Here is an 18,830-nt window from a genome sequence, read left to right as displayed (position 1 = left end):
CAGTGGGCCACGGGAGGCCGGCGCCAACCCCATCCAGATCAGCGACGGCAGCGGCCGGACATGGCGGCCCTGCTCCGAGCACGGCAGGAGCTCGGGGTCACATAGCTGTCGTCGCTCGTCTCCGGAGTCTTGTAGAGCTCAGGAGAGCCACTGGACTCCCAAGAGTTGCTACTACTGGAGCAGCCCCGAGCGGAGCGCGCCTCACCCTGGCGCTTCCCTTCGGGGCAACACTCCAAGCGGCGACCCTCCGCGTCGAAGACCTTGAAGAACAGCATGGAGGCGTCGCCGCACTCGAGGTGGATCGCGAGGGCACCCTCCACACGGCAAACCCGCGCGACCTCGCCCCAGCCATAGGTCATGATGATCTTGCCGGTGGAGACTGCTTCAACCTTAGCTCCGGTCGCCGGGGAATCGCAGTCGGCATGCTACAACCAGAGCTCAAGAGGCCCCCTCAATGGCATCACGTCGGAGAAGAAACGCGGGAAGCGGATCCAGGAGCTTGGGGGCATCGGCGCCCACAGCACGAACTCACGTGAAGAGTCCGATGCATGAAATCCAGGAGCGGCGGCACTCAACGTCGCGGCGCGTTGACCTTGGCCGTGGCGCGCATGCCGATGCTCATCGTTCCTTCCTCCCGAGCCCCCGACTTGGGCGTACAAGGGCAATGGATACCCAGGAGGAGGTCGCTGGCACCAAGGCCTCGTCACCACCTACAACTCCGCGGTGTCGCGGCGGTGGACCGATCTCTTCTTCGGTGGAAGCAGCGCCGTCACGTCAAGGGGAACCTTCCCCTTTTTCTCAGTCGAAAACCTGTGGATTGGCGCCATTGAAGTGGCTGCTAGCAGAGGAGCAGAGGAGGAATAAGCAGGCAGAATGGAAGAGAAGGATGACGGGGGCTCTGCCCTCTCCCCATTTATAGTAGAGGAAGGCCAACCAACACCCCCATGATCATAGGTAATGATGGTTTTCCTTGCATGTCGCAGGGACTTGTCAAGTCGGGCAGTTGCCAAGGCAGCATGGGAAAGCGGAGACGCTCACATCCAATCAACTCCCACGCGACAACCGAGGCCGCCGGCTTTTGGGGCCCGCAGCACTACGTGCTTGACCCTTTGGCTTCGCTTCGAAGCCAAGCCCGACCACGCCTTGGGCCCGGGGGCTACTGTCAGTGTTCTGGGAACGGGGGTCCCAGACTTGCCTGCCTGTGGCCCACGGCGTGGCTGGGCTGGCAGGTTCATACAACCCATCTTCATCAACAAGACATTCAAGACCCTGGCGAGGGGCAAAGCCTCGCGGGGCAGACGATGCAATGCCTCCTCAAGAGCGGCCTCGCCAGGCAGGCTCACGAGGGGCGGAGAGATCAAGGCAAGGCAAAACTCGCGAGGCACCTCTTGACGTGAGCCATGACGATCGAGGCCAGGCGGGCGCCAGTATGTGCGGCGTCCTTGTTTCCTCTTTGGTGCTAAGGGGGCAATCGCAGGCACGGAGTACCGATGCATCAAGCAAAGGTTTCCATATTGGTGCAACGAGACCAGGACTAGAAGGACAGCAAGACGGAGGTCACCATGGAGCCCAAGACGGCATCATCACCAGAGCCTTTTGCAGGCGAAGACCACCTTTTGTCAGGATAGCTTGTACTAGATGTCCTGTTTCGAATTGGCCGTTGTTGGCATCCCTTCCCGCTCAATATTTGGGTAGAGGACCAGGGCCTATATAAGTATAACTAGCCACCACCATGAGGGGGATGGGATCGACACCATCATAGGTCGGCAGCTGATTCCGATCCTCACAAACACAAACTCACCAAGCACAAGAACACCTCAACCTTAGGAGGTTGTTCTTCCTCTTGTACTGTTCATCATTAGCCCAAGAGGCAATCCACGACCACCATACTGGAGTAGGGTATTACACCCCAACGGTGGCCGAACCAGTATAAATCTTGTGTCTTTCTGTGTTGAGAGTTCGTCGTGTTCATCTGCGAGATCTTCGAGAGCTAGGGCGTGGATAGATAGAGAGAAAACCTTCGCGCGCACCACAGGGTTTGAACCTCAAGGGTCTGCCGAAACCCCAGATCCAACATGGTCGACGTCCCACATGATGGTGAATGAAAGTATTCTTTCCGATATAGTGGACGAGCAACGAGTATTCATTGTTTATTTTTGATGAAACCTATTGTCTCCACTGTTACAACGGAGGAGTGTGAAACACGTCAGCCCAGTGAACTTGGCATGTGCACCACTCCCTCCTTCCTCATGTAATACTACCATAGTGTTCACTATAAGGTTACAACTTTTTCTCACTCTCTCTCTATCTATTTCCACTCAAATGTATTTTAACTTTCTTTTTTAGACACAATTGTTTTTATGCCTCTTTTTTTAGAATTAGTTTTTTATACCTAGGAGCACGTGCAGAGACGGGCTCCTGCAGATCCCACTCCTTGACTTTGTCAATGCCTCTCTCTCCTCCACATAAGCCGGCTTGTCGAGAAGACAAGAGATGATCTCTTAGCACAATATGTTTCACCATGTTTTTAGGAATAACTAGTTATTGAAGATAAGGCTAAGAGATGATCCACTGTACACATGTTTTTTGTCATCTCTAAATTACATGCAAGACTTATGATAAGACTATCTTATCAACCATTGTACATGCCCTTTATAGCACATAATTTTACTGGTACTACTTGCGATGAATGCGGGCAGCTGGCCTCTGAGGGGCGCGCGGGGAGGTGGTGCGATGGGGGAGGGGTTCTGGTGGGCCAGGACGGTAAGAAGCAGGCTTGGAAGCGGTGCGGACTCCCGCATGGCCCACCTCACATTATCACCACATATTTCTTGGAGTTTGTGCACGGCGGGCGGGCGATCTCTTCTCCCTCCCCCGTCTCTCTCCTCTAAGCCGACGCCCGCTGAGCGATTAGATTTCGGCTATCGACGGTTTATTCAATTGCAGTCCCACATGTCAGTGAAAATGTAAGACAATGTGTGTCCCCTCTGGTGAGCGGCGTGCGAGCCGGACTGTCGGGGGTGCGACGTGAACATGGCGCGTATGAGTTGTAAGTGTGCCGCCTTTTCCTTTTGAACTTGCAAAGCATAACATTTTCGTGCGATCGATTCATAGAAATCCAGAACAAAATGACGAGGGTGGTGCTTTCCCGCGCGTTAGGCGGGCTAGTTTGAGTGATATGACATGCTACAGTGCCGTCCACTTTCTCCATTTTTATGTAAGCAAGAGTCTAGACTCTTACATGGGAGGAGTGCGAAACACGGCGGATCTTATTTTGATTGAGGGATAACTGTTCCCTGCGAAATAATGGAGCACTGTTAGCGATTATAGCATGATAGTTAGGGCATCTCCAGCGCCGGCCCTCAAATTTACACCGGCATCTTTCCGAGGACACTGATGGATGCCATCCAATGCTGCCCCAAACCTTTCGACAACTATATGAACTAACCAGACGAAATTCATCCAAACAAAGCAAATTTCAAATTGACTAGACAAAATTCATTACATTTCGAGGACTTTTCCTATAAACTGGACGAAATTCATTACATATTTCGCACAAACCGTACTAAAACCTACTGTAAACCTAATCTAAACGATCGATGGGCCCCGACCACCATGTCCGGCCATGAACCCGAGAAAGCCGGCCATTGCCTTTGCCTCCTCCTTATCCGCCTTGATGTCCTCCACCTCCGGAGCACAAGGCTATGAAGATTTCCGCCTCCACGTCGCCATCAAGCGGCTAATCGGCCACCGATCTTTATCCCACCAAGCTTGGCGTCGACTAAGTGGAGGAGCGGTGGCCTTCCTGGGACTAGAGCGGTGGCGACCTACCGTGTACTACTCTTCCTCGCTGCCGGCTGCGGTCGCACATGCGCGCCGGCTTCGTGGTCGTGGCGGCGGAGGGCGGCCGGGGGGAGCCGGCGATCTCCTTCATCTACTCCTGCGAGAGTACGTCCAAGAGAGCTTTGGAGCGTGCCCGGAGCGGGGCCACCGATGTCCTTCCTCTGCTCCTGCGACAGTACGTCCAAGAGAGCTTTGGAGTGCCCGGAGTCCATGGTTGTAGTGGTGCCAACAGAAGGAAGGGACCAGAGGAGAATGAGTGTGTGTCTTTGGCTATGGCTGGGAGCTGGGTCTCAAGTTAATATAGCGGGCGAATGGCAATGAGCCACGGCAGACGTATGGACGGCTGGCACCGGAGTAGGTTCGTCGGCAGTCGTGGTGTCATTAACGTGGAGCAGTCGCTTGCATCGGGATGCCGCGCGGGTGGCGCTCTCTCGGCCGTCGCGCTGCTGCAATGCCAACGCCAGTGAGAGGTCACGTCGGGCGTGAATGCGGACGCTGCTTCAGTGACTTAACCGCAGGTGTGTTGTCTCACTGACATGTGGGCCCAACGGGCATCAGGCCCGCATGTCAGTGACAGAACAACTGCACCTGCAGTTAAGGCCGGTGAATGCAAGATTGACGTTCTGGAGAGACGGTGATCGTTTCACGTAGGAAGCGCGCGCTAGCGATGGAAGGGGTTTCGGTAGGCCAGGGCGGTCAGATGCTGGCGTGGTGGTAAAATGTGAACTCATTAATGACGAGCCTTTGAAGCGTATGCGGCACGTATTGACAACCAGGCGTCCATGCAACCGCTCTTGTCGCCAGCTAGCATTCGACAACCACCATTAGACACCACACAACCATACATAACTTATGAATAATGGACGAATCGATCAGACACACACTCGTGTGCAGTGGAACTATGATCGGTTGCTCACGATAGTACATACTCCGCACCATAGTACCTTCTCTAGCTAGGCTATTTAATAGATTGTCGTTGTGATGGACGATATACATGAGCAAGGCGCTGAGTCACGAGTATGACCGTTGGTATTGATCCAGGTGAATACATGCGCGGTGTTCGCGGAGGCCTCCAGCAAATGTCTAAACAGTAATGTCACATACGCATAATTTTGGTTTTTATTTCTTTCTCCACTAACAGGTAGGCCCGCATAGATAGATAGATAGATAAAGAACATGAGTTGATGAGGCGCATGCGGACAGTTTGACTGGTCAACCAGACAAATACGGAACTATACGCTGAGCCAGTGACCGTATAAATGACCAGGATTGAAGGGGAATCCAAATTTCCTTCGTCTTCTATCCTTGAGCTCTTGACAAACCAATGCACTTTACGGTTGTCCGGCCACTCCACACCAGAGCTATCACCAAGCATCGTTCATGCCACTGCGCGTCACACTAACTGGTAAGGAAGCGATGGCATCCCGCCGCGCCGAGTTCCTCGCCGCCCACGTCCACACACAGAATGGTAGGCAAGCGGTGGCATCCTGCCGTGCCGAGTTCATCACCGCTCATGACCTCACACCTATGTGGGCGGAATTTGAAGCTGCCAAGGCCGAATGGGCGGTAGAGCAAGAGGCGGCCAAATCCGCACAGAGGGAGCGGAAAAGTAAGAAAGCACTCAAGAAAACAGAGGCCCGTCGCGGCAAGAAAGAAGAGGACGCACGCGCTGCTGCGGAGAGCTCGGCGGAGATCCAAGCACGGTGGGGTGTCGCTGACAAAGCCGGGAAGGAGAACGACGGCGTCTGGCCAGCATGTGAGAAGTAGTAGTACTAGTAGTTAGTGTGTGTGTGTGTCTGTGTCACCCGTACGTTTGTTTAATTAATTACGAGCATGTAACAGTACTACTAGTTACTATTGTAGTTTTTAGAGAAAATTACCAGTACATTAGCCTAGACTTAATGGAAAAATGCCGGTCCTATGCATCAAATGGCATCTCTTTCTCTATAGGAATTGAGATGCATGTCATCTCACTTCCTGTGATTTTCATATTCCTATAAAATTCCTATCCTATGAACCAAAGGAGGCCTCTGCTGGAGTAACTACTGTAGCTAGCAGTACTGCTGGTATAGTAGTTTTCTTCAAGAAGCGGAATTCAAAGAAGTCATGATGGTTCCTTCGTCCGAGCAACTTCACAATGGGTAAGGTTGGGCCTGTGATTTGACGGCTCATTAGTAATTACTGTGGCGCGACTAGGGTGACTCTCCCTTGGAGTTCTGCGGGCATGGCAAGTGGACCAGGATGGTCGACGTCCCACATGTCGGTGAGCGGAAGTATTCTTTTCGATATCGAGGAGCAAGGAAACCGCGTGGTATAGTATCATTGGTTATTTATATTTATTTTTTATTTCTAATGAATGCCAGCGTTTCAACTCTTACGATGAAGGAGTGCCAAACACACGACACATGCTGGATGTCGCACACGTCAATGAAAGGAGTGGGACATGAATAGCGTGGTAGAGCGTCTCCACTTCTGGGTCGGAGACCACATGTAGTAGTACTACTGTACTAGTGGTATGAACGATACAAAGTGCGACCTGGAGAGAAAGACACGTCTAGTTGGAAGGTCTCGGGGCATACATGTAAACAGATATAAAACCTAATATGTGCCTCCAATTAATATAGTAGTAGTAGTAGAGTACTTAGTCACGTACTCCATAACATCACCGGGCATTGCACGTACAACATTTAGTGGTAGTAAGAGACAAATGCCTTTGCGCCACGCATGTTCATACTATTTGTGCCTTTCTACTTCACTTACTGCGCTACATTACACAGGTTCACACGTCCACTCCTGGGTACATGTCCGTCTCGTAGTTCTAGTCCCATGTGTTCTTCATATAGATGGAACGATCCTTGCATGACACGTGCACCTTGATGTTAGATGTGTCGCGTGTTGGCAAAAGGATGAACAAAGCTCACATAAAAAAGAGTGGAAGAACATAGATTCCCGACGACCAAGAAGGAGCAAGGAACCTTAGGGTGGAGCGTCTGCATTCATAATATTTTATATTATTCAGCGATATAAAATCAACCAATCATCTCCATAGTGGACTGGAAGAGTACGAAACACGACATCCCAGTGTAGTTACATCATACTAGTACGTACATGGCTAACCCACACTATCACCATATTTCTTGGCTTCCATGCGACACCTATCTCTAGTAATCCAGCAGCCCGTATCACTTCTCCCTCCTCGTCTATCTCAAAGTGCGGCGGGCTAGCGTTTTTGCCGTCTATTGAGGTTGGTTAACTCATCACATGTTAGCGACATGCCAAGAGAATTCTAAAAAATTCCTTTCACGTTTCGTTTTCAAAAAGAAAAAAATCCTTTCACGTACGAATTTGACTGTATGCTTTGAGCAACTTCCATGTCCTATACTACTCATGTTTGGATACTCTAACTTAGCTAGAGGTTAGACTAACTCATGACTAACCCTGAACTAACTGTAGCCAAAGAGGTGTTTGGGTGACAGGGTTAGATTGACAATAAATGCACTTGATGGAGAGAGAGAAGTGATTTTTCAGTGGTCCCAATGAGAACTATCTCCAGTTAGCACCTCTTGGGTGGGATAGTTTTTTTTGGTGGGTTCGGTGCAACTTGCTCCAATTTAAACCCACATGCTTGGATACTTCAGGGCTATTTGAGCCCCAACTAGCTCAAACTAACTCTAACCCATGGATCCAAATAGGGCCTTTGGCCAGCCTCGAGGCCGAGAAGTCGGTGCACCGGGAAGTGGCGCTCTCTCAGCCATCGTGCCACTTCAAAGCCTGCGCCAGTGAGAGGTCACCTCTGCTCTGGCGGGCATTAATGCGACACTGACGCTCTAGGGCGATGCTGACCATTTCACGCGGGAAGCGCGCGCTGGCAAGGGAGTATAGGTTTTGAACCGTTTCATGTGTAGTACTGGTAGTTTGCAAAACTACTCAATTATTGCACTCAGTTTCCTAAGAAATTGTGGTAAAAAACGTTACTCCACAGCCCGCTTCCCTTCTCCTTCCTCTTCCACCGCCTGCGCACGTCTGCGGGAAGTGACCGGTCAACCCTTATATAGGAGTGCTAGCACAAAAAGATGCATGCATGACCACTGAAATTTCCAGATTAAAGAGCCGCTCTGGCGGGAGTATGGCGTATGTTGTTACCTTCGGCTGGGCCATGGCTACCGAGTGAAAGCGACTAGAGAAGAGGCGGCGGGAGGGGAATGAATGCATCTACTGTTTGGGTTCGCCGTCCGACTTAAATAAATGCACAGCATCACGTGTACCCGCGGGTGCACAAATTGTAACATACGTGTCTGCTTAAGTGGGCGTCAAGTAACTGCTATGTGTGTGTGTGTGTGTGATTCTGAGAGACAGAGTGCGTGTGTGCGACTCTACTCTTCGGACATGTACTCAACCTTTTGCATCGGGATATAAGTATAATGGTATTTACTTTAGCTAGTGATTTACGTGGCCATGTTAACGTGGTTGTGTAAAAAAATTCACTTCCTGCTCGTGATTTGCGTTATATAATTATAAGCAATACGCTCGTGCATTGCACAGAACATCAATATGCATTTTTTTACAAAATACATGTTGTGATTTACCCATGCAGGAGTAATCCCATGTGTAAAAACTAATGATATTTCGAGAATTTTATCGGAAAACTGGTAACTTGAGAATGTCATCGAAAAATGAAAGATGAGAGATAAGGTGAGGAGGAGTGGAGCGTGGTGGTGACTAGTGGTCATAATGGGCGGAGGCATGGGGATGGACGGCGCCGGCAGGCGGCAGTGGCCACCATGCTAGATTGTTTCGGAGTCTTTCTTTTTTAATTGCTCAGCAATGAGGTGTGGGACATAAGGATGTGGAGAGAGGTGCGACTATCTTTTGTAAAATTATCATAGTTTGCTTTCTATCCATCAGATATAGATCAGATGGTCTATATTACAAGATGGCAGGCACACCATCATCGCTAGCTCGGTTTTTTATAAGGGTACAGATGATAAGTTTGCTAACTACTAAAGTAAAGTGGAATTTTTCCATGTTATACAAGTAAATTAAGGTGATTGTTTATCATACGGGTAAGGGTGGATGAAGGTGGTAGGAACAAATGCTCCGCCTAGAGCATGTGTGTGTGTGATGGAGTCTGCATGTGTGTGTGTGAGAGAGAGAGATGGAGTCTTAGTGTGTGTGATGGAGTCTTACTATGTGTGTGTGTTTGTGTGTGTGTGTGGGTGGGTTGGTGCGTGCGTGCGTGCGTGTGTGTGTTTGTTTGTGTGTGTGTGTGACGCAGGGTCCTCGGTGGCGGATGTAATTTAAGTTTGCATGGCTTCATCATAGAGAGGTGATGCGTATGGCAGAGGCCACCAACGATGGGGTGCGAGAGAGAAAATGCCCGTAGAGGGGGAAGAGAAGGTGTGTGCGCGTGAGAGTAGTCGACATCGAGATAATGTGTTTGTTCGAGAGACATCGAGGAAGACTACTATATGTCGATGGTGCATGTAGGAGGGAATTAAATGAAGGGATGGTCTTATTGGTTTCGGGGATATAGGGGAAGTGTGAGAGGGGGGGTAGCTACAAGGAGATTGTTAAGTGTGAGTGTGTGTTTTACCCATCCAGGCAGATGTTATGTGCACACAAGAAGAGAACGATTCGATGTGGCATTGGGGTTGAGGTTAATTAACTACATATGGAGACATAGAGACCTTCAACGTGCATGTGTGAGAGGTATACATGTATACGTGGGATGTGTGTGTGTGCGCGCGCGCATGATCGAGATAAAAGAAAGAAGACATAAGTCGTAAGCTAAGATCAACGACATGGGAGAGACGGATCGGTATAACAATATGCATGCATGCGAGAATGCAGGGAAGAAGGCCCGACAATTGAGCATGTGTTTTTGTCTTTAAGAGATAGTGGCGTGGGCTGGAGCATGCATCTATGGCGAGCAGAGGGAGTGAGGCACAATGATTGTGCAAAAGAGATCAACCTATAAATGAAAGAAGGTTGATGGAGAAATAGATAAATAGAAATATAAAGATGCTAGCTAGTGTGCGTTAGAGATAGGAGTCGAGTTTATCAGAAGGCTGAATTATGGGTGTGGGTGTGAGAGAGATGAAGAAAGGGTGCATGTGACTCACATACAAACAAATATCGGAGAGAAATGAGATATGAGAGACGGAGTTTTGTGTCTGCGAGAGAGTAAGATATTTCAAAACGAGAGTGATAGCTAGAGAAACATATGAGGGAACGCAAGATATCTCTAGGGAGAGAGAGTGTGTGTGAGCGACATACAAGAGAATAGTGGAGAAATATGAGACCCTGGGAGACAGAGTTTGTGTTTGTGTGTGAGAAAGAGATATTTAAGAGGACGAATCCTAGGTTCTCATACCTAAGGAAGACATCTCTGTATGAGGGGTGTGCGAGTGGCACACAGGGGAATAATAGAGAGAAATGAGACACCAGAAGACAAAGTTTTGTGTTTGTGTGAGAGAAAGAGATTCCACATGGAGAATCATAGTTAGAGACACATAGCAGGGAGCGAGATATACTTAGAGAGAGATAGAGTGATGAAGGTCGAGGGAGAGAGTACCGTCAGTGTGTTACGAAGATAAAAGATCATTGTCGACATACAGGTAGCACGAGAGATACCCGAGAGACGATGAACGCATATAGGTCTAGAGAGATAGTCCTATATAAGCGTGTGTGATAGTTATATGAGACAAATATCTGGATTAAATGGGATTCAAATATTTAAACTGGAGATCACGACATCGATAATATCATAACACAAATTGGTGTATCAGACATGCATATTCATTTGAATTTGGGGACACGTGTAATGTTATATAGTTTATCAATACTGGTGATCCATAGATTCTTTAATTAGAAACAATGCATGGTTTATATGCAATTAATGTCTAAACAGGATTACACTATATGTTGTGTGTGTGAAACACATTATACATGTTTGGTAAGTAAAAAAACCCGCATGAAACACACATTAATTGGAGACAGTTAGCGAGGAATGCATACATTGGATTTCAACATAAAGTGGTTTCAAATATTTGAAAATCCAAATTGATGGATGCAACCTTATAATCTGAGATCATGCCATTTGTAAACCATATTTATGTATAAAGGGTGTTGTGCTTTTGAAAGTATATATAAAATGATGTTTATAGAATTTTATTCCAATCAAAAATGGATCCCACCCGAAAAAATAGAATACAAACGGGATTCGAATTGAGTTGGCACGGTAAACGTGCACTATGCAAAATTTGAACGAAGCGGGAAAGTCGCAGTAACCGACCGAAACCAAAATTTCCGAGATGGAAATTACTACTGCCTATCCCTGCCACGCAAAGCCTATCTGCTTGATTTCTATAGGTGTCACAGCCCCAGTTCAGCCCTTGCTTGACTTTTCTTGTTCATCATGCCATCATGTTTAAATTCCAAAGAAACTTGAAATGGGGGTTGTTGAAACCCTAGCACCAAATGAATTCAACTAGGTTCAATAAAAATATTTTCAATAATCCCAAATGCCCTTTAGAAAATTTCATGATTCTTGTTAAAGGTGAAAACCTCTGCCAAAAGTCATGCACACATTTCTAGGCCATTCTGTATTTTTGAATTAAATCTTATTGCATTTGCAATTGGGCATTTAAATGCAATATATTATTTTAAGTGCTCAATTAATTCTGACCTTAAGCAAGGGCTGTTAGGAATAATCCAAACAGACCCCACAATTATCTTTAAGATTTTTGAAAACTTTTGGTATTTTTTTAATAAAGCTCAGAAGTTGCAGAAAAATAGAAAAACAAAAAAAACAGAATGCAAAGAGCAGAGACTCACCTGGCTTACCTGTCGCAGCCCAGCTGGCCAGCCCACCTGGCGGCCCAGCCCACCAGGAGGAGCCTCGTGTTCTACCTCTTGCCAGTAGGCAGAGGAGAAGCTGGGCACGGTGCATGCGCGCGCCACCTCCACCCTGCTCGCCTGCCTCTTCGACGGCCTGGACGCCTCTGGCGTTGCCACGCAGACCCCTTGGAACCCCCTCACACTCTCCCTCGCTCCTCCCCCCTCCTCCGTTTCTCTGACGCGCGGCCGTCGAGCACAGCCGTCGCCGCCGACGAGCACCGCCGTGACCACAGCCACTGCCTCACCTCGCCGATGCGCTCAGAGGTTCCGCCTCGACCCCTCTTCCTCCTCACCGAGCCATGCCCCGCGAGAGCCCCTACAATGCCGCCATCAGCTCCGTCTTCTTCCTCGGACTCCGATGATCGCCGTCGCCACTCCGTCGTCTGCAGAGCCTCCCCCGAGCTGCCAACCCATCCATGCAATGCACTGTGAGCCTTTGAACCGTTTCCCCCTACTCCCGTGCGCTAATTCGAGCTCTAGCTCTCATTACCGTGGAGACCGAGCCCTCGCTGGCGCCGGCCATGTCGCCGTTGTATTTTGGCCGACCTCTGTCCAAACCAAGCACGTCACTGCACTCAGTACACCCCCAGGAGAATGTTTCATCCACCAGCTCCTCCTCCCGTCCACCACAACTCCAAACCCGCAGGTGCCCGAACGCCGGCCGCCGCCACGAGCTCTACTCCGGCGAGCTCGTTCCACCCCGCGCCTCCCGCGTGCCTCCCCTGGATGCGCACGAGCAAGGGAAACCCTTTGGTGCCCTTGGCTTGGCCCGAAACCGCCCGTAGCGCCACTCCGACGATCTTCCGCCACGGTTTTGGTCGCCGCCGGCAGAACTCCGGTGAAGCCGACGTGGCGCTGTCATTAGCCACTGATGATGCCCTAACTAACACACCTAGCTCACTGACACCTGGGCCCCACGCCCTAAATAATTTAGGTTTTATTTCAGTTTAGATTAGTTTATAATCACGCGGGACCCACCAGTCGGAGTTGACCGTGCTTACGTGGCTGTTGACCCGGCCCCACATGTCTGTGACCCAAACAGCTCTGTGTCACTGACCAGTGGACCCCACTGGTCAGGTTTGACCTGGCCGACCCAGTTGACCCACTGACGTCACACCTATGTCATGCTGACGCATTAATTCAATTACTGGAATTATTCTTATACAGGAAATTCTAGAAAATAGTACAAACTTCTAAAAATCATAGAAAATCAACCGTAGCTCCAAATCAAACAAGTTATATATGAAAAATGATCAGAAAAATCCAATCTATCCATATGTACTAGTTTCATGCATGTTAAAGCAACCTAACCTTGCTGTTTAGATGAAACATGATAATGCACTTATATGAGTTCATAGTTTAGGCTTGTATTTGAATCCTTGATTCAAATAAGCTCAAAACCTTTTGGTTGTAGTTGCATTAGCCCAACACATTCATTTCACCATGTCATGATCATTCATCATATTGTGCATTGCATTGATTGTGTTTCTTTCTCTGTTGCCGGTATTTCTCCCCTCTCCATAGACGTGGTTTCGACGATGAGATCGATGACATCGATGAAGAGCTATAATATCTTCAGAAGTGCCAGGCAAGCAAAACCCCCTTGTTCATTCCGATACAAACCCACTCTCTCGCTCCTGCTCTCTTTTACTGCATTAGGACAACAACGATTCAACTGTTACATGCTGCGGTAGTTGAACCCCTTTCCTTTGCATGACCTGTCATTGCCACAGTAAATAGATGAAACCCACTAGCATGAGTAGGAGTTGTTTGAGACCTGATGTGCCTACTCATTCATGTTTGCTTGTCATGCCTGCTATTGCTTAGAGTTGTGTCAGGTCTGATTCATAGGGAATGAATTGGAAAGTTGTGAACATGTCCTACTGTGTGAGCTAAGTGTGTGAACACGATTTGGTAAAGGTAGCAGTGAGAGGCCATGTAGGAGTACATGGTGGGTTGTCTCATTGAAACCGTTCTCAGGAACTGAGTTCTGTGTTTGTGATCCATGAAACAGCTACTACCACACATTGGGCCCTGAAATATGACCCCGCTCGACTTACTGACCCCTCTCGTCCTCTGTCCAGGAGTTGCAACTAGTTTCTGGTGTTTATAGGATATGTGTTGGCGGCCGTGCATAGCGCTGACCCTAGGGCTGACCCTAGCCGTGTCCGCGGTAATGGACTTCTGGGTTGCCTATAACAGTTCATAGAAAAGTGAAAGTGGATACTCTAAAAATCGCAAGATAAGTGTGAGTGCTATGGATGGCCTTCTCGTAGGGAGACGGGAGAGGATCCATAGTGGTGTATTGAATGGGGAATATGTGGACTCGTGTGCGCCACCTCAAAAGAGTTGCTTGCAGTCGTAGTTTAAGATAGCCACCGAGTCAAAGCTGGCTTGCTGCAGTTAAACTCCATCACCCCCTGTTGATACCGATGCATATGTAGCTAGTTCTGATGTAAGTCTTGCTGAGTACTTTTGTACTCACGTTTGCTTAATTTATGTTTTGCAGAGAGACTTCAGTCTCGCTAGTAGTTTCTCGTGGACTTTGACGTTTAGCTTGATACCTCAGCTACGATCTTGTAGCCTCGACAGGATCTGGTAGATAGTCAGGCTTCTCAGCCTTTTTCATTTGTAGATGTCTGTACTCAGACATGTTAAGCTTCCGCATGTGCTTTGATTTGTATGCTATGATTGTTGGGTCATGAGAACCATGTTTGTAATATCTCACTCCTCGGAGCCTAATGAAGAAATATTTGAGTCGTAGAGTTATGTTGTGATGCCATGTTGTATTTACACATATCGAGCATATTGTGTGTATGATTGAAATGCTTGGTATGTGTGGGATTCGACAATCTAGTTATTTATCCTTGGCAGCCTCTCTTATGGGGAAATGTAGTCTAGTGCTTCCATGAGCCATAGTAGTCCGCTACAGCCCGGTTCACCGGAGTCCTTCTACCCCAGCACTACTACTCAAGACACTTGACTGGGTGGCATGTGTTTCAGTTGGTTCCTGTGTCTGTCCCCTTGGGGAAATGTCACGCAGTGACATCGGGAGTCCTGCCTAGCCTGCTACAGCCCAGGTTCCCGGAGTCCTGTTAGCCCAGTGCTACAGCCCGGATTCACATGCTCGATGTGATTCATGTATGCCTGTCCCCATAGGTTGGTGCCGCTTTGGGTTCACGACTAGCCATGTGAGCCTGGGTTCCCTGTCATATGGATGCTAGCGACACTATCATATACGTGAGCCAAAAGGCACAATCGGTCCTGGGCCATGGTAAGGCGACACCCGTGGGAATACCATGCGTGAGGCCGCAAAGTGATATGAAGTGTTACCGGCTAGATCGATGTGACTTGGAATCGGGGTCCTGACAACTTTGGTATCAGAGCTTGACTGCCTGTAGGATTACCAAGCCAAACTGGTCGAAGTTGAGTCTTGAAATGCTTTAGCTATATAAGGGAATTTATTGGGGAAGGGAACGTAAGGCTATTTTTACTCCTTTACCTTATGTCCTTCTGATCTGAGTCAACCTCTTCTTTTCTACGGGGATTAAGAACTAGGCCTTCTCATCTATCTATCAGGATGACATGTTACTAAACCGTAGTTGCCTAAGATTGTTGGATTCAAGCCCGAGTTCGGTTCCTACTACTTCTGTGTGTTGGCAGTTCATCTCAGAACTTTGATATTGTGATGTTTAGTGGTTATGCCACCATTTTGCAGGATGTCTCAAATCATTTTGAGCATTTACAGCCGTTATGCTATCCGAGTCATCCCAGGTTTCTAAATAGTCTGATGCATTTGCAAATCGCTTCTTTCCGTTCCCGATGTTCCTTTGGGCCAGTTCAACCACACTAATCTGTGAGTTGAGGTACTCTATTGCCTCGACATATATGTTGGAGCTATTATTATGTCCCTAGGTGTTTTAGGGAGTCACCTAGTAATCTAGCAATGCTTTGTGTTCCCGGTGTGATGATTCTGGCCACCATTCTCGAAAGCATCCCGTGATGCCACTTAGTAGTAGGCATTCTACTCCTGGGTTTTGAACCCGAGGTTCACCTATTTCATGTTGTTAGTATTTGCTAGTTCCCTCAAGATATTAGTAACCCTGCGATAGTCCTCGAGGTCCGTGGTATATCCTTCTTCCAATACCATGAACCAATATGGCAAAAGCCTTTGAACCAAAAGATCGCAATAAGAGTGCTCTTGATGAGTTCTCCATTCTGCATTGTGAATCTGCCAGTCCTACCTTTCTGCATGGGTTGTCCGGAAGATATGTTGAGTTTTGCTCGACATACTAATCTATGCATCCACAACTCAGAAAGTTATATGTTCCTTGAGTTGTTCCTCTTCAGTTGTATTCCGACCATACTCTATCAGTTGATAGCCAAGAGTACGTGTGCATTCGTGTTCATTGATGCCTAGTATTCTTGTGGTTCCTCAAGCCATTCTATTTCAGAATGACTAGGAGAAACAAACTCCAGTACCTCATCCATATCCAGGATTGGGTCAAAGCAGTTGTATTCAACAGATCAAAATGCAACCCAGCTTTTGGTTCTGTTCTACCATGAAGTATTACCCACTTTATGTCAGGAGCGTCATGAGAATTGCACCTTCTCTTATGAATTCTTGACGTAGTGATACTTCTTGCCATCATTGTTCATTCCTCGGTTCCCGTGTTATTGTAACCGGAATGCCGGCAAGTGAGTCGTGATGTGTGAAATCAATACTCCTAGCAACTCCGTTGCTTGGTAGTTAATGGACAATATTCTCATTCTTAGCATGTTGGTTATTGAATCATCATTCTAAGATAGATTGTGCTACCTAGTCCTTATTTCCTGGTGCACTCTTCGATCAACGAGTTAGGATTTTGCCAAACCCTTGCTCTATTGATCATATAGTCTTGCCCTGAAAAGCAAGATTGATCTCGAGCTTAGTATCATATCGGTGGTTCGTGATGTTCCGAATATCTTCTCAGAAGTATTACCAGGTTGTCACCTGACCGCGATGTTGAGTTCGTGATCAAGTTGTTTCTTTATAAATCACCCCTTCTCCAAGAATCTGTGTTGGATATCCCTGAGCTAGTTGGTTGAGCTAGACAACAACTTGGAGAGTTGGAAGATAGAAGCTTGTCTGACTTAGTTCATCACTAAGGGATATCCTTGTGTGTGTGTTGAAGAAAGATGATATCTCCATCGATTGGTCCTCGTGATCAGTTGTTGGATCTATTGCCTTAACAAAACTTTGACTTGAGCATGGGATATCGTCAAGTCAAACCAGAGCCAACGATGTTCATAATGTTGTCTTACTCGTGGTTGACCCCTCGAGCATACATCATTACATCTTTTGGTCTGACCAATACTATCACCGTGTTCACATGATGGTGGAAGTCCAGTGATATGGAAATTCGGATGAGTTGATGTTGAGCCCATTAGCAGCATTCTGTCTCCCCCCATGACTCATGTTGAACATCAACTTAGTGTTGGAAACTTGTGTAAGCATTTCTTCGTGTTTCGTTCATGAAGCATATGTTTGGATGAAAGTAGTGACTTCCTCTAATTCATCTGCATATGTTGCAAGTTGCCGTCGTGAATTTGGGAAAGCTTGTTTTGCTTCCTCTGGAATCATCCCAAGTCGTTCATGCATATGTGCGAAGTATCCTATGGTTTGGAGACTTGCAACCTTCATTCCATATGTTCCCTAGCACCCCAAGCCACTGATTGACTTGTTCAAGCAAAATAAGTCTAGCGCGCGGAAGGACTTAAAAATCCTTGATGATGGATCCTAACCAGAACTCGATAGTGTTTTATTATAAGAATACTATGTGGTCATGCTTGTCTGGGACAGCGTGTTCACATGCTTGTAGCAGAACCGACTCATGTTTTGGAGCTTACTACCGTAGTTCATTCCCTAGGAATCTCGCAACGTCATCTCGTCGATTTGTGTTGCCAGCTTTCATTTTTCTTCCCGACCCGATGATTCTGGATTATCCTGACACCAACCAGATCTGAATCCCAGGCTGATATGATGGTTGGAACGTTTCTCAAGGACTATAATATTGGTTTCTCTATACCCAGTAAAGTGGATGTTGTGGCCAACACACCCAATCGGAAGACTTATTATTGTAGTATATTGATTGAGAAAGTTGGCCACCTCCCCATAAGGATCTCGTAGAATTTATTCCAATAGTTGTTCCTTATGGATTTTTGTGCTTCCGAAGTCTGACCTTTACTTGATGGCCATGTTGATGCTTTTAAGCACTGACCGTGGTACCTAGTACATCAAGGAGAACGTTAGAAGCGGAGTGCTAAATGTCTCTCGGTCGATCATCCAGATTCGCTTCTTTGGCATTGCTAAGGAAAAATATGAGAGGGTGTTATCTTCCTTTGCATCTGCATCGTCCATCACTATTCATCATGGTAGTATGGTGTGTTGCCAGGATCCTTGCCACAGATGTTGGTAAAACCTTGATGAATACGGAAATGCTTAGGTTCTTGAGAGCACGCGCAAGCACTAGGATTTATCGTCGGCATTAATTGGGATCCGTTCTCAGTTTCTTCGATTATGCCATAACCTTTCAAACAGTGGAATCTCTCTCTACTGTTGGGTTTCTCCCTAGTTACTAGAATCATTCCTAGCATTTGCATTTTGTTCCCAGCTTGCACCGCCATTGTGTCATCCTACTACGGACTACCCTTCTCAGTAATTACTGATCAGGATCATCTTCAAAGTGGTCCTACCACGGGTCCCATCCATCTCCGATGATAAGCCAAAAATCATCAATTGCGTTGTCTTCAACAAGGTAGTCCACGCCATCCATCCTAGTCCGAGTTTGCCATTTCTTCGAGCTCTTTCAAACGATCAATTGTAAATTGCCTTAAGCTGGTATGAAGAGTTTCAATGATCTATGGATCAAAAGTAATTCTTTTTGCCACTTAAGGGAACAATCCATTGAGTCACCTTTCCCAAGGTGCCCCGTTATGGGATCATGGCAATTATTTCCCCACCACCTTGACACCATCCACCATCTTTCTAAGCTTGGAATGGTTGGCCACCAAATCAAACCCTGTCATTGTTCTTCCATCCCTCTCGA

Source organism: Triticum urartu, chromosome 4A, assembly GCF_056163025.1.
Source record: "Triticum urartu cultivar PI428250 chromosome 4A, HENAU_Tu73, whole genome shotgun sequence".
Taxonomy (NCBI): Eukaryota; Viridiplantae; Streptophyta; class Magnoliopsida; order Poales; family Poaceae; genus Triticum; species Triticum urartu.
The sequence above is the reverse complement of the archived record's forward strand: the minus strand, read 5'-3'. Positions refer to the sequence as shown.